Source organism: Ursus americanus, chromosome 27 (genome assembly GCF_024610735.1).
Source record: "Ursus americanus isolate L20-20 chromosome 27, mUrsAme1.1.p, whole genome shotgun sequence".
NCBI classification, from domain to species: Eukaryota; Metazoa; Chordata; class Mammalia; order Carnivora; family Ursidae; genus Ursus; species Ursus americanus.
In genome coordinates this window covers 18,531,083-18,551,148 of record NC_142153.1, presented here as the reverse complement: position 1 = coordinate 18,551,148, position 20,066 = coordinate 18,531,083, and the positions used below count along the sequence as shown (strand labels likewise).

At 37.4% G+C, this 20,066-nt stretch overlaps 1 protein-coding gene across 1 annotated transcript in view; it reads left to right on the top strand.

Annotated features, from left to right (window-relative positions):
• The window catches only part of POFUT3 (protein O-fucosyltransferase 3), a 469,410-nt gene that overhangs the window by 435,637 nt on the left and 13,707 nt on the right, over positions 1 to 20,066 (top strand). Inside the window, exons 9-10 of the transcript XR_015721965.1 lie at positions 7,143 to 7,349; positions 11,830 to 11,965. The gene's annotated coding sequence lies outside the window, so the exon portion shown is untranslated. The remainder of the gene's footprint in view (positions 1 to 7,142; positions 7,350 to 11,829; positions 11,966 to 20,066) is intronic.

Sequence of the window (20,066 nt, the reverse complement as noted above, 5' to 3'; positions counted from 1 at the left end):
AGTCAGATTAAAGCCAGTCTGACACAAAGCTTTTATCTATGACATCTCACTGTCTTTCCAACTCTGTATTAATAACATGAAGATAAGAACAAAGAGAAGGAGGATTAGTACTTCTTGAGTACCTACTAGTACTAGACATTTTGGCATGGATAATCTCATTTCGTTATCACTTATTACCTCCATTTTTCAAAGTTTACCATTTAACATGGGATAGAGTCAGGGTGACTATCCAAGTTTTCTGACTCCAAGTTCACTGTTCTTTCCGCTACACAATAGAAGACTGCCTCCTCAACTCCCCCCAAATATCCAAGTTTAGTTTTCTCTCTTCTGACATAATCTCGTAAATTGTACTTTACTGTCTTAGATTGGGTTCTCACAGATATAGACCTCATATCAAGAACTTGAGTGCAGAGTTTCTTTGGGAGGTAATTCTAGGCAGGATCCTTAGGGAAGTGGGGAAGTGAAACCAGTAAAAGGCATATTGATGAGCAAATTACCACTGGAGGTAACTGGGATCCAATCCATGGGCATTTCTGGGAGACAGCTGAGTTGGGTTGAACTAGCAGGGGTATCTACCCACTAACTTCCGTTAATAGTTGAAAGCTGTTCCTGGAAGCAGTTAACTCCCTGGGTTTTATAGTTGGGTGGCCACAGAAAGCCCTCAGGCAGAAAGCTGAAGGTGCCTGCCTTCTGAAGTCCTGGGGGAATAGTGAGTTCCCAAAAGATGGGAGTGGGGTGCAAAGATGCACGGTGTTTGCTACAATTATTGTCCTCATTTTATAAGTATGGCAGCTGAAGACCAGAGAAACTGTGTCTTGTCTGTCTTACTCAAGCGTTGTGAATTGGCTAACAGTGGACTCTGCTAGACCAAGCGAATGTGTTTCTAATGGTGAGAAAGGATGAATGTATAACTTCTCTAGGGTGTTTCCCTACTAACACAGTCTGTCTTCCAAGTGAGGAGTTAAGTTATTTTTACGTCCTCATACTGTTTCCTTTCAGTTATTAGCTTTCATTTTATCAGCTCTCCCTAACTTGTGAAACAGTCAGCGTGGTCTCCTCTCTGCCTTCTTATGGTATTACCCCCACCCCAGACCCATTTTAACTTAGTCAACTCTGTAAAGACTCTGTCTCCAAATGAGATCACATTCTGAGGTACTGAAGGTTATAACATCAATATATAAATTTGAAGGTAATATAATCCAGCCCATAACAGTACTTACAGGAAGAAGTAAATTAGACCCAAAGAACTGATGATTTATTTTCAGTTTTTAGGGTTAGGAATAATCTTGGGTTTTTGGCATTTAAAATAATTGTCATATTTTTTTAAATTTGACATTTTGAAATTCTGAAAGATTAGTCTTACAAGTAAAATGTAACACATATAACTGAGTCATTATTTTAGACTTGGATTTTAAGTTAAACAGTATAAGTTTTTGGCTTAGTTTATAAATAACATTAGAACATTTTTGAAGAACTTAGATTCTCTATATTTTTAAAGTATAATTTAATAGATTTACATGCAACGTCAAAGTAGATGGGAAAGTTTTGCTTGCTGAACATTTATTTAAAATATGTGAAAATAGAATCTATTATGTTACATTTATAAATGAAGTTTAAAACATTTTAGGAGAGTTTAGCCAAGTTTGTTAATGGGACAGAATATTTAGGAGAATATAAAAATATTAATCAAAGTTTCCTTGGAAGCGATTGTTAAATGTTACTAGATTTATAACTATAATAATACTATTTTTAGATTGAACTTAAAAGCTTAAGGGAAAATGAAGTTTTTCAATTTTTCACTTTAATAAATTGAATATTAATCTTTTAAAAGCAGCCACCAATAGCATCTCTTGTGCATCAATCTGCCCTCAAGAATGCAAAAATCTCATTTCAGGACTAAGAATCTCATGTGAAAAAGAGCTACATTTTTAACTTAAAACTATGGTTTTCTCTTATTACAAAAGCAACACATACATATTACGGAAACATTTGAAACATCTAAGAACATTTTTAAAGATTTGAAGACACTAATGAAAAGATAATAAAACAAAAATTATATAATCCAAGAGATAATTACAGTAAACACCCTTGTAGGAAGCATCTGCAGATGTCAGTGTTGTCAATGTGTGGTTTCCACACCAGGGCAGCAGCAGCACCTGGGAACGAGTTGCAAGACCAACACTCCCACTTCCCTCCACCCTCCAGACATACTGAATGAGGTTCTGGGAGAGGGGCCCCGCAATCTGGTTAGAGCTGTCCCTCCAGGTGAGTCTGTTGTAGGCTAAACTTCGAGAGCCACTGACACATGTCATAATTGTTTCCACAGCATAAACACCGATGAACGATACTGTTTGCACAAAGGATTTTTTTGTGATTTGGTTTATTGTTATTATCATTATTTTTACTAAACCTTAGACTTTACTTAGATTGCACCAGTTCTTCCAATAAAGTCCTTTTCTGTTCCAGGAGCCAGTACAAGATCCTATATTACCTTTAGTCATCATGTCTCCTTTGTCTCCTCAGTTCTGTGACATTTAGGTTTTCCTTGCTTTACAAGACCTTGATATTTTTGAAGGGTATTTGTGAAGTATTTTGTCGAATGTCCCTCATTTGGGGTTTTCTCATGCTCATGAGTGGGGTTATGAGTTTCAGGGAACAATACCAGAGAGGTGAGGAGCCCTTCTCATTGCATCCTATCAGAGGGTATGTGATATCATCATGATTTATTACTGGTGATGTTAACCTTGACCACTTGGTAAGAGTGGTGTCTGCCAGATGTCTCCACTGTAAAGTTACTATATTTCCTTTTCCATACTTCATTCTTTGCAAGCAAATCACAAAGTCCAGTCAGCACTCAAGGGAAGGGACATTAAGCTCTACCTCCCAAAGGGAATAGTACCTCCATAAATTCTTTGGAATTGTCCTGTAAGAAAGATTTCCTCTCCCCCATTGACTGATTGACTGATTGATTTACATCTGTATGGATTCATGGACATTTGTTTTGTTCTTTGGATTATAATTCAATACAACATTTATTTATTTCTTCCTTATAGTATTCTAGCTTTGGCCAACTCTTTCAGATTGGCTTCTATGTTTTTCCAGCTTTACTGAGGTATAATTCACCAGTAAAATAATAATATATTTAACATGTACAGCATGATGATTTGATAGGCATATATATAATGAAAGGATTCCTACCAAGTTAATGAACACATCTATCAGCTCATTTAATAGCTTTTTTAGAGGAAGGGGGTAAAAACACTTAGGATTTATTCTCTTAGCAAATTTCAATTATATAATACAATATTATCAACTATTGTCACCATGCCATAAATTAGATCCTCAGACCTCTTTCAACTTATAACTGAAAGTTTACTCTTTTACCAACCTCTTCCTATTTCACCCTCTAGCCCCCAGCAACCACCAATCTACTCTCTGTTTCTATGAATTTGACTTTTTTTCCCCCTAGATTCTACGTGTAAGTGATACCATGGAGTATTTGTCTTTCTCTGTCTGGCTCCTATGTTTTTTGTTTATCCTTCCTTACTTCTGGCACTACAAGATGTCCCAGGGTTCTTATTTGGTATTTTCCACACCCAGCCCTGTAATCAATCATTTCTCTTGATTCCTTTAACTGGAGAATTGTATTCAGTAACCAAGATCTGGGGACCGTGTGTGTTTGTTGCCACTATGGTATTACTAATCTTAGACCCTTTCATGGGCAGAGCTAGGAAATACATAAATTTTTAAGGATTCCAACATATATTGCAAAATTGTTCTCTTTTTTTCTAGCTTACATCATCCCACTAATGTATGATAAAACAAGTTTTCCTCTATGTTTGTAGAAAAGGATCATTACGATTTATTTTATTAAAACTTTACCAATTCGATAAATTCTAAAAAATGGTATACCCATGCAATTTTTATTTCTGGGTTAGTTAAATATTTTCCACATATCCACTAGGCATTTTACTTTTTCCTTTTATAAATTACCTCTCTGGCATTTGCTCATTCATTTTTCTACTACTGGTCATTTACTAACTATAGTAAAAGAAACCATTTAAACTTAATGCTATTCAGATATTAAGGTAAGAGAAAATGACATACTAATAGCCATGTCTAGAAAACCTCATGACTTAATTATATTTAGAGAATGAAAGAAAAGCTATTTAGTTATCTTTTTGACCTGAAGCTCACCTGGAGAGACAACTGTTGGAACAAATTCCAGAGTGGAATAAAATATTGAGACATCTCAGGTTGACCTCCCGTTGCACTGGTAGCTGACAGCAGTCACTAGCATCCTATGAGTTTGTATGAAGTATGGACTGATTTTAAGTTCTGTGCTCTTGTAGAAAAAGTCATGATTTAGTTGTGTTTGTGGCCGGATTTATCAGGATTGGCAAGCTGCATGAACTCTTTCTTCTGAACCTACATGGGGCACATGAATTTTGCAATACCTGCAAAGGAATATTAAGACAGAGTTTGAAGTTTAAACGTGTGGTATGGAGGATTATAATCAGGATATTTCATTTATATTACAGTTACTTCAAGATAAGATATTCAAGAGCAGTTATATAATTTAACATGGGCTTGGGAAAAAGAAGATAATGGGCATTTGAGGTACAAGACTAGGTCGATTGCCTAGAATAGTATCTTAGGGCACTCAAGCCCTCAAAAACCTGGCAATACCTTCCCTCTCATTTACTTCATCCACCACTCTTTGCTCCAGTCACATGGAGGTAATTGCTAACTTTTGACCATGCCAGGGAAACACAGGGGCATTTGCACACATTGTTTTTTCTGCCTAGACCATTCTTTCTCCATGTATCCACAGGGCTCCCACCATCTGCTCTTACAAGTCTGCTCAGATATTACCTTCTCAATAAGAACATCCTGACTGTGGTGTTAAAATGACTGGGGCGCCTGGGTGGCACAGTCGTTAAGCGTCTGTCTTCGGCTCAGGGCGTGATCCCGGCATTGTGGGATCGAGCCCCACACCAGGCTCCTCCGCTATGAGCCTGCTTCCTCTCCCACTCCCCCTGCTTGTGTTCCCTCTCTCGCTGGCCGTCTCTATCTCTTCAAAAAAAAAAAAAATGAAATCTAAAAAAAAAAAGATAATCCCTCACTCTCAAATCTCTTTGTTAAGATAATGCTAGCAGCTATAACAGATAAAATCCTGATTATCAATGGTTTACAACAATGGAAGTTTTATTCACTCAAATTCCAAATAGTAGATCGATGGGACAGATGGTAGCTCTTTCCCATATAGTCATTCAGGGAGTCATGCTGATGGAGGCTCTGCTATCATTAACATGTCAATTCTAAGCATGTCCCAGAATCAATAAAGAAAGTAAAAGATAGTCAGAGCAAGAGACTTTAATATATCAAGAGACAACTCACTCAACATCATTCTACCCCAACTTCATTGGCCCAAACTCAGTCACATGATTATATGTAACTATAAGAGAGACTGAGAGATGTGGTCTAGCTATGTGCACAGGAGGAAAAGCAAAAAGGTTTAACAACTAACCAGTCTCTTCCACGCACATAGTAGGCACTTATTAAATATCTATTGGCAGACTGAATAAATGAACACATTAATGCTGTGGGTAATCCATTCAAATTAAGAGGGGTTTGAGTGATTCAACGAATGATAAACATGACATCTGATGGTTTCAAGAGTTTTGTATTTCAATGGGGACATATGTGCTCATTTAAAAAATTATCATGCAAAGCAATAGATAAGAAACAAATAGCACTTATAAACAGGACTTCAGGAACTCAGAGGAAGGACTCAGCTCTGAGTACTGAAATGGTCACGGAAAGTTTTGAAGGAAGTAGGACTCTCTCAAGTTGGGTCTTTAAAGAAGGGTTAGGATTTCAGTAAGTGGGAAGAAAGGAAAGAATAAATCAGGTAAGGGGAACACAAAGAACAAGGATGAAGACCGGGGAAAACTTGGGGCAGTCCTACTTATGTACTTCAGGTGGGAAGTATATCCATCAAGATAGGCTACATTATCTTACAGTAAACCACCACCCACATCTCCGAGCTTTAGAACAACAAAGATTTGTTTCTAGCTCATTTTACATGTCATTGAAAGTCAGCTGGGACCTCCATTCTACTTGCCAATGTCTGCTTGGGGGCCTAGGTTGATAGATTAGTCGCTACGGAAAACACTGTCAGTAACTGTGGCTAAAGAAAACATAGAGCTCTGGAGGGTCTTACCTTACCAGCTAACTGCTCTACTCAAAAATGACATGTATCACGTCCACTTAAACTCACCAGCTAGAAATAGTCACGTGACATATTCACAAATGGGAAGAATTTGAATAATTGGCAAACAAATAGTTTGAAGACTATCACAAAGGCAGTGGAGAATGAAGTTAAGTTAAAGGTACCAGTATTGTCTTCAGCCTGTACCAACACCACACTCAGAAATTAATTCAAACTGCGAAATCCGGACAGACTCAACAACTTGCTCTTCACCCAGATCGCTTTTAAATTCTCCACCTGATTATGTGACTCCTCACTGCAAGTCTTTACTTGGATATTTATGGTTGTTTTACTTATCAATTTATTATTCAACATATATTTGAGCACCCATCAGGCAGGTGCTGGGGACACAGAGGTGAATGAAGCAGTGATATTCCCTGGCTTGACTGAATGTGATAAGCTGCAGGAGATTTTTGTGAGCAAAAACAGCACTGATAAAGAACAAAACAAAACAAAAAAAACAACCCAAGGGGCGCCTGGGTGGCCCAGTCATTGAGCATCTGCCTTCGGCTCAGGTCATGAACCTAGGGTTCTGGGATCGAGCCCCAAGTTGGGCTCCCTGCTCTGCAGGAAGCCTGCTTCTCGTCTCCCACTCCCCCTGCTTGTGTTCCCTCTCTCGCTGGCTCTCTCTCTGTCTCTGTCAAATAAATAAATAAAAGCTTAAAAAAACAAAAACAAAAACCAAGAATCATCAGCGGTATGTCTCATTGCTTACCTGTGCATGGCGGCCACGGGAGATGAAGTGCCGACGGTCAGGTGTGGAAGTGTCTGACTTTATTTCTTCCACACCCGCGAAGGCTCCGAGCATGATGCTAGGCACACAATAGCAGCAGTTCCTTCTTATCTGCAGTTTTGGTTTTGCTTTCAGAGGTTTCAGTTACCCACCGTCAACCGTGGTCCCAGAGCAGCGGCTCCTCCTTCTGACCAATCATCAGAAGTCAGAACGTCAATGGTCGCCGAACGTTACGTCAGAGCGACCACGTCACAGCGTCCACGTCACAACGCCAGGACAGTCACCTCACTTCTCTTACCATGTGGGCAATTATCATCTCACAGCATCATCACAAGAAGATGGGTAAGTACGCTACAGGAAAGATGTCTTGAGAAAGAGAAAGACCACATTCATATACTTTTATTCAGCATATTGTTATAATTGCTCTATTTTATCACTTATTGTTGTTAATCTCTTACTGTGCCTAATTTATAAAATAAACTTTATCACAGGTATGTAAGTATAGGAAAAAACAGTACATATAGGATTTTGTACGATCTGCGGTTTCAGGCATCCATTGAGGGTCTCAGAACACATCCTCCGTGGATAAGGTGGGGGGTTGCCATGTAGATGCTTTACTGCTGTTCCCTCTTGCATTCAATTCTCCTCTTACCTCTTTCTTTCCCTTAATCTCCACCTCTCTCCTTCTCTTTACTGGTAGTGACAGAACCACCCCAAATTAAATTCTTTTTTTGTGAAAAGTGCAACTATATTCATAAAAGAAAAGAGCTGGCAAAGAATATCATTTTAGCTTTTTCATTTCTTAAGTAAGCAGAGTGATGAATTTACCTAGAAAAGAGAGTGCCAAAGATGAATTTTGCAGATAATAAAAGTTCTTAACAAAGGCAGGTGGATTGGTTTGAGTTCTGCCAAACACAGGTCTCCTGCTGACCTGCCCTCATTCTACAACTCAGCACAGAGCGAGCCATTTATGCGGTATTTGGAAAGTGCCTTAAAAAAAAAATCATGACTGGGATTTAGAAAGCAAGCTTGTATGGAAAGAAAAAAACTTGAGCCTTATCTCTTTTATTTAAAAAAAATGCTAGATCTAGCTTTTTTCAAAATTTAGTGAGAAATCTGGACCTGGCACACAGTAGACAATATTATTTGCTGCTTTGAATTTATTTTTCCCGTAAGAAATATTCTGACTTCCTTGCTAATATTGCCTACACACACACACACACACACACACACACACACACACACTTTTCAAATGGCTTATTGGAATATTTGAAAAGGAACTAAGATGTAATTATGAAAAACATTATATAGTCACCCCCCCAATAGTTGGTAAGTGTTATATTGCAGTAAAGTCTTTTGAAGTCTAATCTTATAAAATTTACATTTTAAATTTTAGCTTCAGAGGTTTAGAAAATTACAAACGGAACTTCATAATTTTCCAAGATTCAAATTCATTTCCAAGTAATGCTATGAGTCAGCAACCTTAAGACTATGATGCTAGATTACCAAAATATATATATACATATATGAATATGTATAGGCATTAATATTGCTCTAATATTAGGATATGGATTCTCCACTATAAGGAGCTAAACAAAGAAAAACAGTCATTCTAAAGAAGATAAAAATGCATAACTTCCTAAATGAAGTCAATTTTGTCTGGCTTATTCCACATGGCTACATTTAAAAAAATAAATAATAGCATAAATAAGCAAACAGTCAGGCATAAAACAACCCTTTGCTTAGGCTTTAGGAAGAAATAGGAAGTTGGGTCATTTAGGGAATATACATATATCTCTGAAAAGCCTGTAGCAAGATCATCTGAAATACCCTCCCTCACAGGGAGAGATTTTTGCTTTCTCTTGTTCACCCTAGGCATCTCAACTTTCTTTCTTTCCATAAAGGTTTTCTGAGCACTGAAGACTAGAGGTTGGATCAGTCTAAGAGCTGACATTTTTGGGAGTAAGTGCAATGGGAGAAAAAATGGACTAGGGCAAGGCTGTAATGAAAGATCATGAACCCTAGGATGAATACAGAGACAGGAGAACAAAGGAATAGTTCAGTGAATGGAAAATGACAGGACATGGCATTGGAAAGGATTTGGTGAGGTCCAACTATTGTTGGAAGTGAGGGCATGTTAGAAAAGTCAGGAGAAAGGGCGTAGGTTGTATTAAGAAGTGAATAATAATGAATAGTTTCAGAAGTAAAGAGTGAGGTGCCTGGGTGTCTCAGTCAGTTAAGCATCTGACTCTTGGTTTCAGCTCAGGTCATGATCTCATGGGTTGTGAGATCAAGCTCCATGTTGGGCACCCTGCTCAGCAGGGAGTTGGCTTGAGATTCTCTCCCTCTGCCCTTCCCCCCACTTACACAAGTGCATGTTCTCTCTCTCTAAAATAAATAAATAAATCTTTGCGGGGGGGGGGCGGTAATGAGAGCTGGATTGTGGCCTTGAGCACAAATAACAAAGCACAAGAGGAAGAGAAGATCCTTGCCAATAAGGAGACTGATGAACCATGAGGACAGAATGTTTTGTGTCATCTGCATAGTTGTTTAAAAAAAAAAAAACGGGTTGTTATGGAGAGCAAAACTGCACCTGTGGACCAGAAGTGGCATTACTCAATGGACAAATACGATGTATTTGGACAGTGCAAGCAATGAAGTTGGGAAGCAAACCCCAGAGCCAGCAGCAACTGCTTCTGAACATTGTCTCAAGCACTCTTCAAACCATAATAATAGCATTTACTGAGGACTTGCCACAGCCAGACATTCTGCTAAGAGCTTTATATTCATATTCTTACTTTCTATTCTAAAAAACCTGAAGCCATTATTTTCTCCAATTTTACAGAATAAGAAAGAGGGTGAAGAAGGCTGAATTTGCTCAAATACACATGATTAAATTTGTGGAGCCCAGTTTGAACCCACGTTATCTATTCCAGCCCCATAGTCCTAACCACTAAACAATATGGTCACTCTGTTTGGAACCCCATCTAGGTGAGGCTAATGACCCTGGGTGGGAAGACTGTCTGGAACTGTCATAAGAAACTCCAACCACCTATCCACTTGATCAAGACTAGTTTGGTAGATTTCAGAGGAGGGTCCTTAAATATGAGACATAAATAGAGACTAAAACTACATTATGGCAAACAGATAGAGGGAAGGGAAGACTTATTTCCCATACACCCAGGAAGTCAACTTTGTTAGACCTGCAAGAGTGAGCTGATGGGAAGGAACACCATTTTGACCAAGGAGATTCTGTGCTGGCAGTGTGTTTGCTGATTTGGCCATTCTGAGGCTACTCATCAGACAGTATCTGGAGCCCATAAAGAAAGAATAGATACGGTGAGGAGGATTCCCCAAGCTGCAATATGCTTAAGCCTAAGCTAGTTCAGGCTATTGAAGTAGATGATATTTGCTGCCTTAGGTTATTTCTAAATGGCTGTGAAAACTGCTGAGAACCCTAACTCTAAAGTATAAGAGAAAACTTTGGAAAGAACATAAATAGGAACTCTGTAACTACTTCATCCTTAGTCAATAGATTCACTTGGGAAAATGATTATTTTGTTGTCAAGTCAAAAATAAAAGTAAATTTCAGTCAGTGGCCAGTGTGGAATCCTCATGGGTCTTATATCTAAATGAAGCAAAGTTGGTATCTGAAATAGCCAGCAAGAGACCCAAGGAAAAGAAACCCAGAAACTCTTCAGTAGCCCTCTTCCCTTTAGCAGAGCAAGTGCCAACTCCCAAACCAGAGGCAAACTATGGTTTTGATGACATGAGTGAAGCCATGGGAAGATAAGGGGGATAGGAGGCACTACATACACGAAGAATGCCTCCAAATCAGGAAAAAATAGGTTACAGTATCCATAAAGACAGTATTGTTAGTAGGTCTATGAAAAGGTTAAAGTAGAAGAAGCCAGGATAAAAGTTGGAAATGAGTACAGATGTGGAGAGAAAGTTCTAGAAATAGGGATGTGTTACCTGGGTACAGGAAGGTTTGGCACAGAGAAATCCAACCAACAGTGCAAGGTGTACTATTTTAGAGGGCCTGGGAGCATATTACCAGACTAAGTGGTTTCTAGTCACTGCTTTTATATGCTTTTGTACCTACGTACAATTTCATACCCCTATTTTTCCCCCAAAAATTCATATCCAGCAAAAACAAGTAAAAAATTATAGTTTAGCAAAGAGAAAAGAGAAAAACAACCATAATTAGCTCTGTGGAAATATTATTAATCTTTGAAATATTCATCCAGATTTTTCATATATGCGTTTATATTTTCAAAAAAACAGATCATATTGTACATAATGGACTATAAATTGCTTTTCTCCGTTGGCATTATATTGTGCCAAAACATCCAGGAAAAAATAATTCTTATGTTACAACCATTCCAAAGCATAGAAATTGATGGACAATTTCCCAACTATACACCAGTGTCACCAACCAACATTGTGATACAAAATACTGAAGTATTTGCAAATTAAATCTAGTAATATACCATGACAAGTAGGATTTACTGAAGAATATAAGAAGTTTCCAACATTGGAAAATTAATCCATGTAATTCACTAGATCAAATATTAAAGGAGGAGAAAGTCATGGTCATCTCAATGATAGATGTCACCCATTCCTGATAAAAACATAAATAATTAATGAAACCACTAGTCACTAGGAACCGAAAGAAAATCCTATAGCCTGAATGGGTATCTAGCAGAAATGTTGCATTTAGTGGTAAAATATTAGAAGCATTTACAGTTAAGTTAGAGTGAGAAAGAGAGAGAAAGGTATCTTGTATCAATGCTATATTCTAACATTTTCTTTCTTTAAGGTTCTAACTAATGCAAAACACACAAGAAATAAGAGGAATGAATATCGAGAAAGAAGAGAAAGGACTGTCACCATTTGCTGACAAGGACATAGAAGAGAAGAATCACTCTCCATCTCCAAGAAAAAGATTAGAAAAGGTAAAATATTTCAACAAAGTAGCTTATACATGAGATCAACCTACAAAATCAACTGCTTTTCTAAACACTGTCAAAAATTTTAAAATAAAATTTAAAAAAAATCATAGTTAAAATAGCAACCACTACTATGAACTACTTACCAGTAAATGTAATCATGAACGTATAGATAGATGATTATGAAAATAACATTTCTGGAAATACAAAACTTAAGTGCTTTAAACGATATAACATGTTCTTGTATTGGAAAATGCATTATAAACTTTTCTTTTTGAAATTAAGCTATAAAGTTAATATTTAATAAGGGTAACATTTAAAAATATATAGTATCCTTTTGTATTCATCCAGAGGCCTCCATTGACTTGGGAAAAAATAGAATTTTAAAGCAGGATACAAAGGGAAACAAAGAGGCAATATTCAGATTTTGACTTCAAAAATACAAATTTTTTCCAAAATATAATTTTTTTCTTTAAATTTTTAATTTAAATTCAATTTAATTAATATATACTGTATTATTAGTTTCAGAGGTACAATTTAGTGATTCATCAGTTGCCTGAAACACACAGTGCTCATTGCTTCAAGTCCCCTCCTTAATGCCCATCTCCCAATTACTGATTCCACAGCAAAGAATTTGTCTTGAAAGTCAAGGTTTGGAGGAGGTGCCTGGGTGGCACAGTTTGGCTCAGGTCATGATCCCAGGGTCCTGGTATCCTGCCCTGCATCAGACTCTCTGCTCAGCGGCTCTCTCTCGCAGCACCCACTTGTGCTCTCTCTCTGTCAAATAAATAAATAAAATTAAAAAAAAAAAGAAAGCCAAAGTTTTTTGAGTGAAGAAAACAGTTTCTAGTTTTACAATCTCTCCTTTACATTTCAAGAGCTAAACTGACTGACCTAGATCATGGGGTTTCCTATTATCATACTGTAGGCAGAAGGTAACATGCCAGGTAAGAAAGGTTCCCAAAAGATGGAAAGAAAAAGCATAGATCACTCCTCCTTTGGATGAAGAAGAGAGTTAGAAGAGAAGTATCTAACATAGAGATGTTGCTTGGATTCTTTTTTTTTAATTTTTAATTTTTATTTATTTTTTAACGATCTAATTTATTTGACAGAGAAAGAGACAGCGAGAGAGGGAACACAAGCAGGGGGAGTGGGAGAGGGAGAAGCAGGCCTCTCACTGAGCAGGGAGCCCAAATGCCATACAGGGCTCCGTGCAGGGCTCATCCCAGTACTCTGGGATCATGACCTGAGCCTAAGGCAGACGCTTAACAACTAAGCCACCCAGGCGCCCCTGTTGTCTGGATTCTTAAAAGGACATGAGAATCATAACAATATCAAAAAGAAAAAGAAAGGAAAAAATTGGCATGTGTCAATAAGAAAGTAGGGAAAATAAAATGAAAAAAAGTAGGTAAAATATAATATGTAATAATATATAATATATATAACATATATATAGACTTCAAAAGAATGAGAAAAATAAGTCAATCAATACAATCACATTCAGCTCAAAAATTATACCATGAACTTATTTCTGTGCCAATAAATATATGTCTACAACATCATTTCTAATAGCTGCATATTTTACATTGTTTAAACATGCCATACATAGTTTTCTATTGCTAAATACTTAGTTTGTCTCATATTATAACTTTTATATCATAATACTCTATGGTGGCTAACAACATAATAAAAAAACAATTTTAGACATAAATCATGGTACACTTTCTGATGTTTGTTGTGAAATAATTTCCTTAGGATAAATTGGTAGAACTAGAATTATTGAGACAAAGTACAAGGCAAAATATTAAGACTTTTGATATATATTGATAGGTGGCTCTCCAAAATTGTTCTATCAGCTGTGTGGTCAGCTTTGGGGCTGGTGTTTTAAACAAAGAGAGGAGAGGTAGGTAAACTTGATTGGAATAATAACTGGAAAAATTGTGCCAAAAAGGTAAGGACAGATCCAGACATTCCTGATAAATTCTGTTGGTAGGTCTTCTATATTATAAAGTTATTTTCCTTTAAATGTACTTAATCATAGTTGCTGGAGTGTTATCAGTAAACCTCCTTTTCCAGATTAAGAAAAGCTTTCCCAGAGAGTTAGCTTAGCATAATGAAAGGTAAGAAGGCATAGAAGAAAGAACACTGGATTGAGGTAAGATTGTGGATTCATATCTGAGCCCTATTTTGTATCTGTATAAATTTGGGTAAGTCACTTGATTTCTCTTTCTTTTCTGTATTTCAATTTTTTATTTAAATTCTAGTTAGCTAACATATGGTAGAATTGGTTTCAGGTATAGAATTTAGTGACTCATCACTTATGTATAACACCCAGTGCTCATCACAAGTACCATCCTTAATACTCATCACCCATTTAGCCCATCCCCCACCCACCTCCCTCCATCAATCCTCAGTTTGTTCTCTATCGTTATGAGTCTCTTATGGTTTGCTTCCCCTTTTTTTCCCCCTTCCCCCATGTTCATGTGTTTTGTTTCTTAAGTTCCACATGAGTGAAATCCTTTTGTCTTTCTCTAGCTTATTTTGCTTAGCATAATACACTCTAGCTTCATCCATGTCATTGCAAATGGCAAGATTTCATTCTTTTTGATGGTTGAGTAACATTCCATTGTGTATATATACCACAACTTCTTCATCCATTCATCAGTCAATGTACATTTGGGCTCTTTACATAATTTGGCTATTGTTGATAATGCCGCCATAAAAATCAGGGTGCATGTCCCCCCTTCGAATCAGTATTTTTTGTGTCCTTTGGGTAAATACCTAGTAATGCAACTGCTGGGTTCTATTTTTAACTTTTTGAGGAACTTCCATACTATTTTCCAGAATGGCTGCACTAGTTTGTATTCCCACCAACAGTGCGAGAAGTTTCCCCCTTCTCCACATTGCCACTCCTGTTGTTTCCTGTGTTGTTGATTTTAGCCACTCTGACAGGAGTGAGGTGGTATCTCATTGTGGTTTTGATTTGTATTTCCCTGATGATGAGTGATGTTGAACATCTTTTCATGTGTCTGTCAGCCATCCAGATGTCTTCTTTGGAAAAAATGTCTGTTCATGTCTCCTGCCCATTTCTTTTTTTCTTTTTTTAAGATTTTATTTATTTATTTGACAGAGATAGACACAGCCAGCGAGAGAGGGAACACAAGCAGGGGGAGTGGGAGAGGAAGAGGCAGGCTCATAGCGAAGGAGCCTGATGTGGGGCTCGATCCCATAACGCCGGGATCACGCCCTGAGCTGAAGGCAGACGCCCAACGACTGCACCACCCAGGCGTTCCTGCCCATTTCTTAACTGGGTTATTTAATTTTTGGCTGTTGAATTTGATAAGTTCTTTATAGATTTTGGATACTAACCCTTTATTAGATATGTCATTTGCAGATGTCTTCTCCCATTGCCATAGGTTGCCTTTTAGTTTTGTTGATTGCCTTTTTCGCCATGCAGAATCTTTTTATCTGGATTAAGTCCCAATAGTTCATTTTTGCTTTTGTTTCCCTTGCCTCCGGAGACGTGTCTACTAAGAAGTTGCTATGGCTGAGGTCAAAGAGGTGGCTGCCTGTTCTGTCCTCTAGGATTTTGATGGTTTCCTATCTCACATTTGGGTCTTTCATTCATTTTGAATTTATTTTTGTGTATGGTATGGCATAAGAAAGTGGTCCAGTTTTATTGTTCTGCATGCTGTTGTCCAGTTTTCCCAACAACATTTGTTGAAGATACTTTTTTCTATTGGATATTCTTTTCTGCTTTGTCAAAGATTGGTCAATCATATAGTTGTGGGTCCCTTTCTGGGTTCTTTATTCTGTTCGATTGATCTGTGTGTCTGTTTTTGTGCCAGTACCATACTGTCTTGATGACTACAGCTTTGTAATACACCTTGAAGTCGGGAATTGTGATGCCTACAGCTCTGCTTTTCTTTTTCAAGATTGCTTTGGCTATTCAGGGTCTTTTATGGTTCCACACAAATTTTAGGATTGTTTTAGCTCTGTGAAAAATGCTGGTGGCATTTGATAAGGATTGCATTAAATGTATAGATTGTTTTGAGTAGTATGGACATTTTAACAAAATTTGTTCTTCCAACCCAAGAGCATGGGATGTTTTTCCATTTCTTTGTGTCTTCCTCAATTTCTTTCAGAAGTGTTCTATAGTTTTCAGAGCACATATTTTTTACCTCTTTGTTTAGATATATTCCTAAGTATCTTATGGCTTTTTTGTACAATTGTAAATGGGATATATTCCTTGATTTTTCTGCTGCTTCATTATTTGTATATAGAAATTCAACAGATTTCTGTATGTTGATGTTATATCCTGCCACTTGGCTGAATTCGTATGTCAGTTCCAGTAGTTTTTGGTGGAGTCTTACAGGTTTTCTACATAGAGTATCATGTCATCTGCAATTGTGAAAGTTTGACTTCTCCCTTGCCTATTGTATGCCTTTTATTTCTTTTTATTTTCTGATTGCTGAGGCTAGGACTTCCAGTACTATGTGAAGTAAGAATGGTGAGAGTGGACATCCCTGCCTTGTTGCGGACTGTAGAGGAAAAGCTCTCAGTCTTTCCCCATTGAGGGTGATATTAGCTGTGGGTCTTTCATATATGGCCTTTATGACATTGAGGGATGTTCCCTCTGTCCCTACATTGTTGAGAGTCATTTTTTATTTTATTTTTTTAAGGAATTTATTTATTAGAGAGAAAGAGAGCATGTGAGTGGGGGTAGGGAGAGAGAAACTCAAGCAGACTCTGTGCTGATCATGCAGGGCCCAGTGTGGGGCTCAATCTCACCACCTGAAGATCATGACCTGAGCTGAAATCAAGAGTTGGACACTCAATTGACTGAGCCACCCAGGAGTCCCAAGGGTCATTTTTTAAATATAAAGTAAGAATAATACCTTTGGTTGTTGGAGAGGTAAAATCACATATGTGAAAGGACCTGGCACAGTGCCTGACACCAAAGACATTCAATTTTTATTTCATTTTCCTTCCTAGAGAGCATACAGACAAATGAGTTTTATTCAAATAAAATTAACTACTTTATTTGTTGGACACTACACATGAGAGAAAATGTGTTGGATAAAACCCAGGATGGGGCTTGAGTTCTGGAGACACTTCGTGGTGATACTACATCTCTGTCACTAACTCTCTATATGCATTTTAGCAAATTGCCAGCTCTTCCTGAGATGCATTGTTTTTACCTGTAATGAGGAAATGTGTTCTGAATCAAAGGTCTAGACCTAAGGCTAATTTTGTATGTATGCATATTTTTTCCAGAATTAAGGTACAAAACTGTCAACAGAATTTCAGAGATCTGTGTGCAGTAACAGATAGTGATATTCTAGAATCTAGATGGTCTCTAAAATTTCATCTGTATCTAACACTCTCATTTTGATCAAACTCATAATTGACTGTTCCTTTTGGTTCAATATTATTCATTAATATGTTGTGAAGCAGTGTAATGTTTTAGTGGTGATTTTCCAGCCAGAATTCGTAGGTTCTTTCTTGGCTTCCGTGCCTCCCTGCAGTTTTCTCACAGCCACTGGGAAAATGGTATGGCCCCAGCATTGCTACATCACAGGTTCTGATTACCTGAGCGGTTTCCTAGACTTATTATCCTCCTCATCCTACTTGGTTCATTTTTTTTTTAAGAAAATATTCTCTCTCTAGGCTAATTCACCAGAGAACAAATTTAATTAATAGGTGGCAACATATTGCAACTCTCACTGCCAAGATACATGATTAAGAAGAGAGCCTGTAGGCTTCCAGATCTTTTGACTGTTTTTATTTCAAGCTTCTTAAAATACACAAGATCATATTGAGAACAATGTCAGATTATAACTTCACCATGATAAATATGAATATCTGTGAATATTAAAAGGTAAACTGAAGAAAAATACTAGATGTAAATGTTAGTAAGCAATATATTTATTTGCAGGGAAAATTATAGTGTTAGATGATTGCATCATGGGGCTCAGAGAAGTAAAATATTTATTCTGTTAATATTTATCAAGAGTCAACAGTGTGCTATGCAAGGGATGTAAAAAATAGAATGTTGAACTTGAATTCTCCCTCCAGGAAAATTATTTATCAGGACATGCAAGAATATAATATATGTTTGCAAATAACTATAATGCAAGGTTATAATACAAGTGTTATGCTCCAATTCAATATGGATAGAGCAACTGCCAAAGCTGTCAGTGGTCAGAAAGAAAACTTTAAAATGGAGGAGAGAAAGATATCATACAGAAGTTAGCCATCAAAGTGAATTTTAATTCACAGACTGGGTCTGAACTGGTATAGACACTCAGACAGAGGCAATGGAATAGACAAAGCAAAGCAATAAATCTGAGGGGTTTGAGAACTCTTCAGGACATGCATTTTAAGCTCTCAGTAATATTTCTGAATTTCTTGAAGCTAGGGTACATAAATGGAAGTACTGAGAAACACGATCAGAGAGCAAGCCTGTGACTAAATTGGGGAGGACCCTGAGTGAAAAACTAAAGTTTTTATTTCATCTGTAGGCTCTGAGGAAACATGGATGATTTTTAAATAGGGAAGTGATATGATCTAAGTTTACATTAGGAAGCTTAAATTTTGGCAATATATATTGTGGAAACTAGCTGGGGAGACAAGAAACTAAGCAAAGATAATGATGTCAGTAATCCAAAGAGGGAGAAGAGAAAGAAGAGAAACTATGATGCTCACATCAGTCATTTTTTAAAAAAACAATTTAACAACATGGAGGATCTGGAGGAAGTTGGGGAGAAGATACCACAGATCCGAGTTTGGGAGGGTACTGGATCTGTAGAAACAGGACACTCAAAATCAGTAGAGAGAATAAGACAGGATGGATGGAAAGCTATACAAACTGAGGAATAGAAATGAAAAAGCCTGAAAAATATTCACAGAGACTCAGTGACCTATGTGACAATAATCAGCAGTCTAACATGTATGTTATCGGAGTCCAAAAAGAGATGGAGAAAGAAAAAAAATTGAAAAAATAATGGCCAAGAAATTGTAAAGGCTTTTGAAAACTATAAACCAACAGCTCCAAGAAGTTCAACAAACCACAAGGAAGATAATCACATCCATATTCAAGTTGCTAGAAATCGGAGCTAAAGATTAAATATTCACAACAGCCATAGGAAAGAAGAGGCTTTACAATAAGACATAATAAAACGGAACAAATAAGGGAAATTTGCAGACTACTCATCAAAAATAATACAAGCTAGAAAAATGGAACAACATTTTTAAAGCACTGGCAGAGCAAAGTTATCCATCTAGAACTCTATATCCTCCAAAAATGAAGGTGAAATACCACATTGATTAAATCCAAGTGTGGCCAAGTGAGGTCAAGTGTGTGTGGACACTTAACTCCAATGTGGTGGGAGGGTAGAGAGGGATACATGAATGGGATGGTGGGAGTGCTAGAGGCAAAGAAAAGCATCACAAAACAAAAAAAAACCCAACTTGATTAAAGGAACAATGGCTAACAAAGAGCTAAGTTTAGCCCAGATGAGAATCTCAGTCAGAAAGGGATGGTTCTCCGAGTGAGAATAATGCCATTCTGAGAGTGAAGGTCAATTACTGAGGAAAGGAAATCCTCATGTTTGTAGGGTACAACGCAGAAGGCTCAGGGACAGCTGACAGGTGCTTTTCCTTAAGGTTACCGAGTTCAATCACTTTAAATAACAGGGGATACAGTGACTTTTCCTTTTTAAAAAGATCATAATAAATTGGATTCCCTTCCTTCTCATATCTTAAGTTTTCACCATAAAATGTAATTCTTCCCTTTTCCTTACTAACCTGAAATCCTGTCAATGATTTTTCTGAAATGTCTCTTGAATCTGTTACTTTTTTCTATCCCTGTGGCCACAGGCAGTCTTCCTAATTCTGGCATCTCTTTTTAAAACCCATCTTCCCATCTTGCTATGTCAGTGATTTAAGTCTAAAACTTAGCGCTCCTACCCAAATAAATGTATTTTCTCTGGGATAAATTCCAGGACCTTTTACGTGGTGCTCTAGGTCCGTACCATGAGGCCAAATTCAGTCTCCATCTTGTCTTTAGTAATCATTACCTGACCTTGCCCACAGACGTCAACAC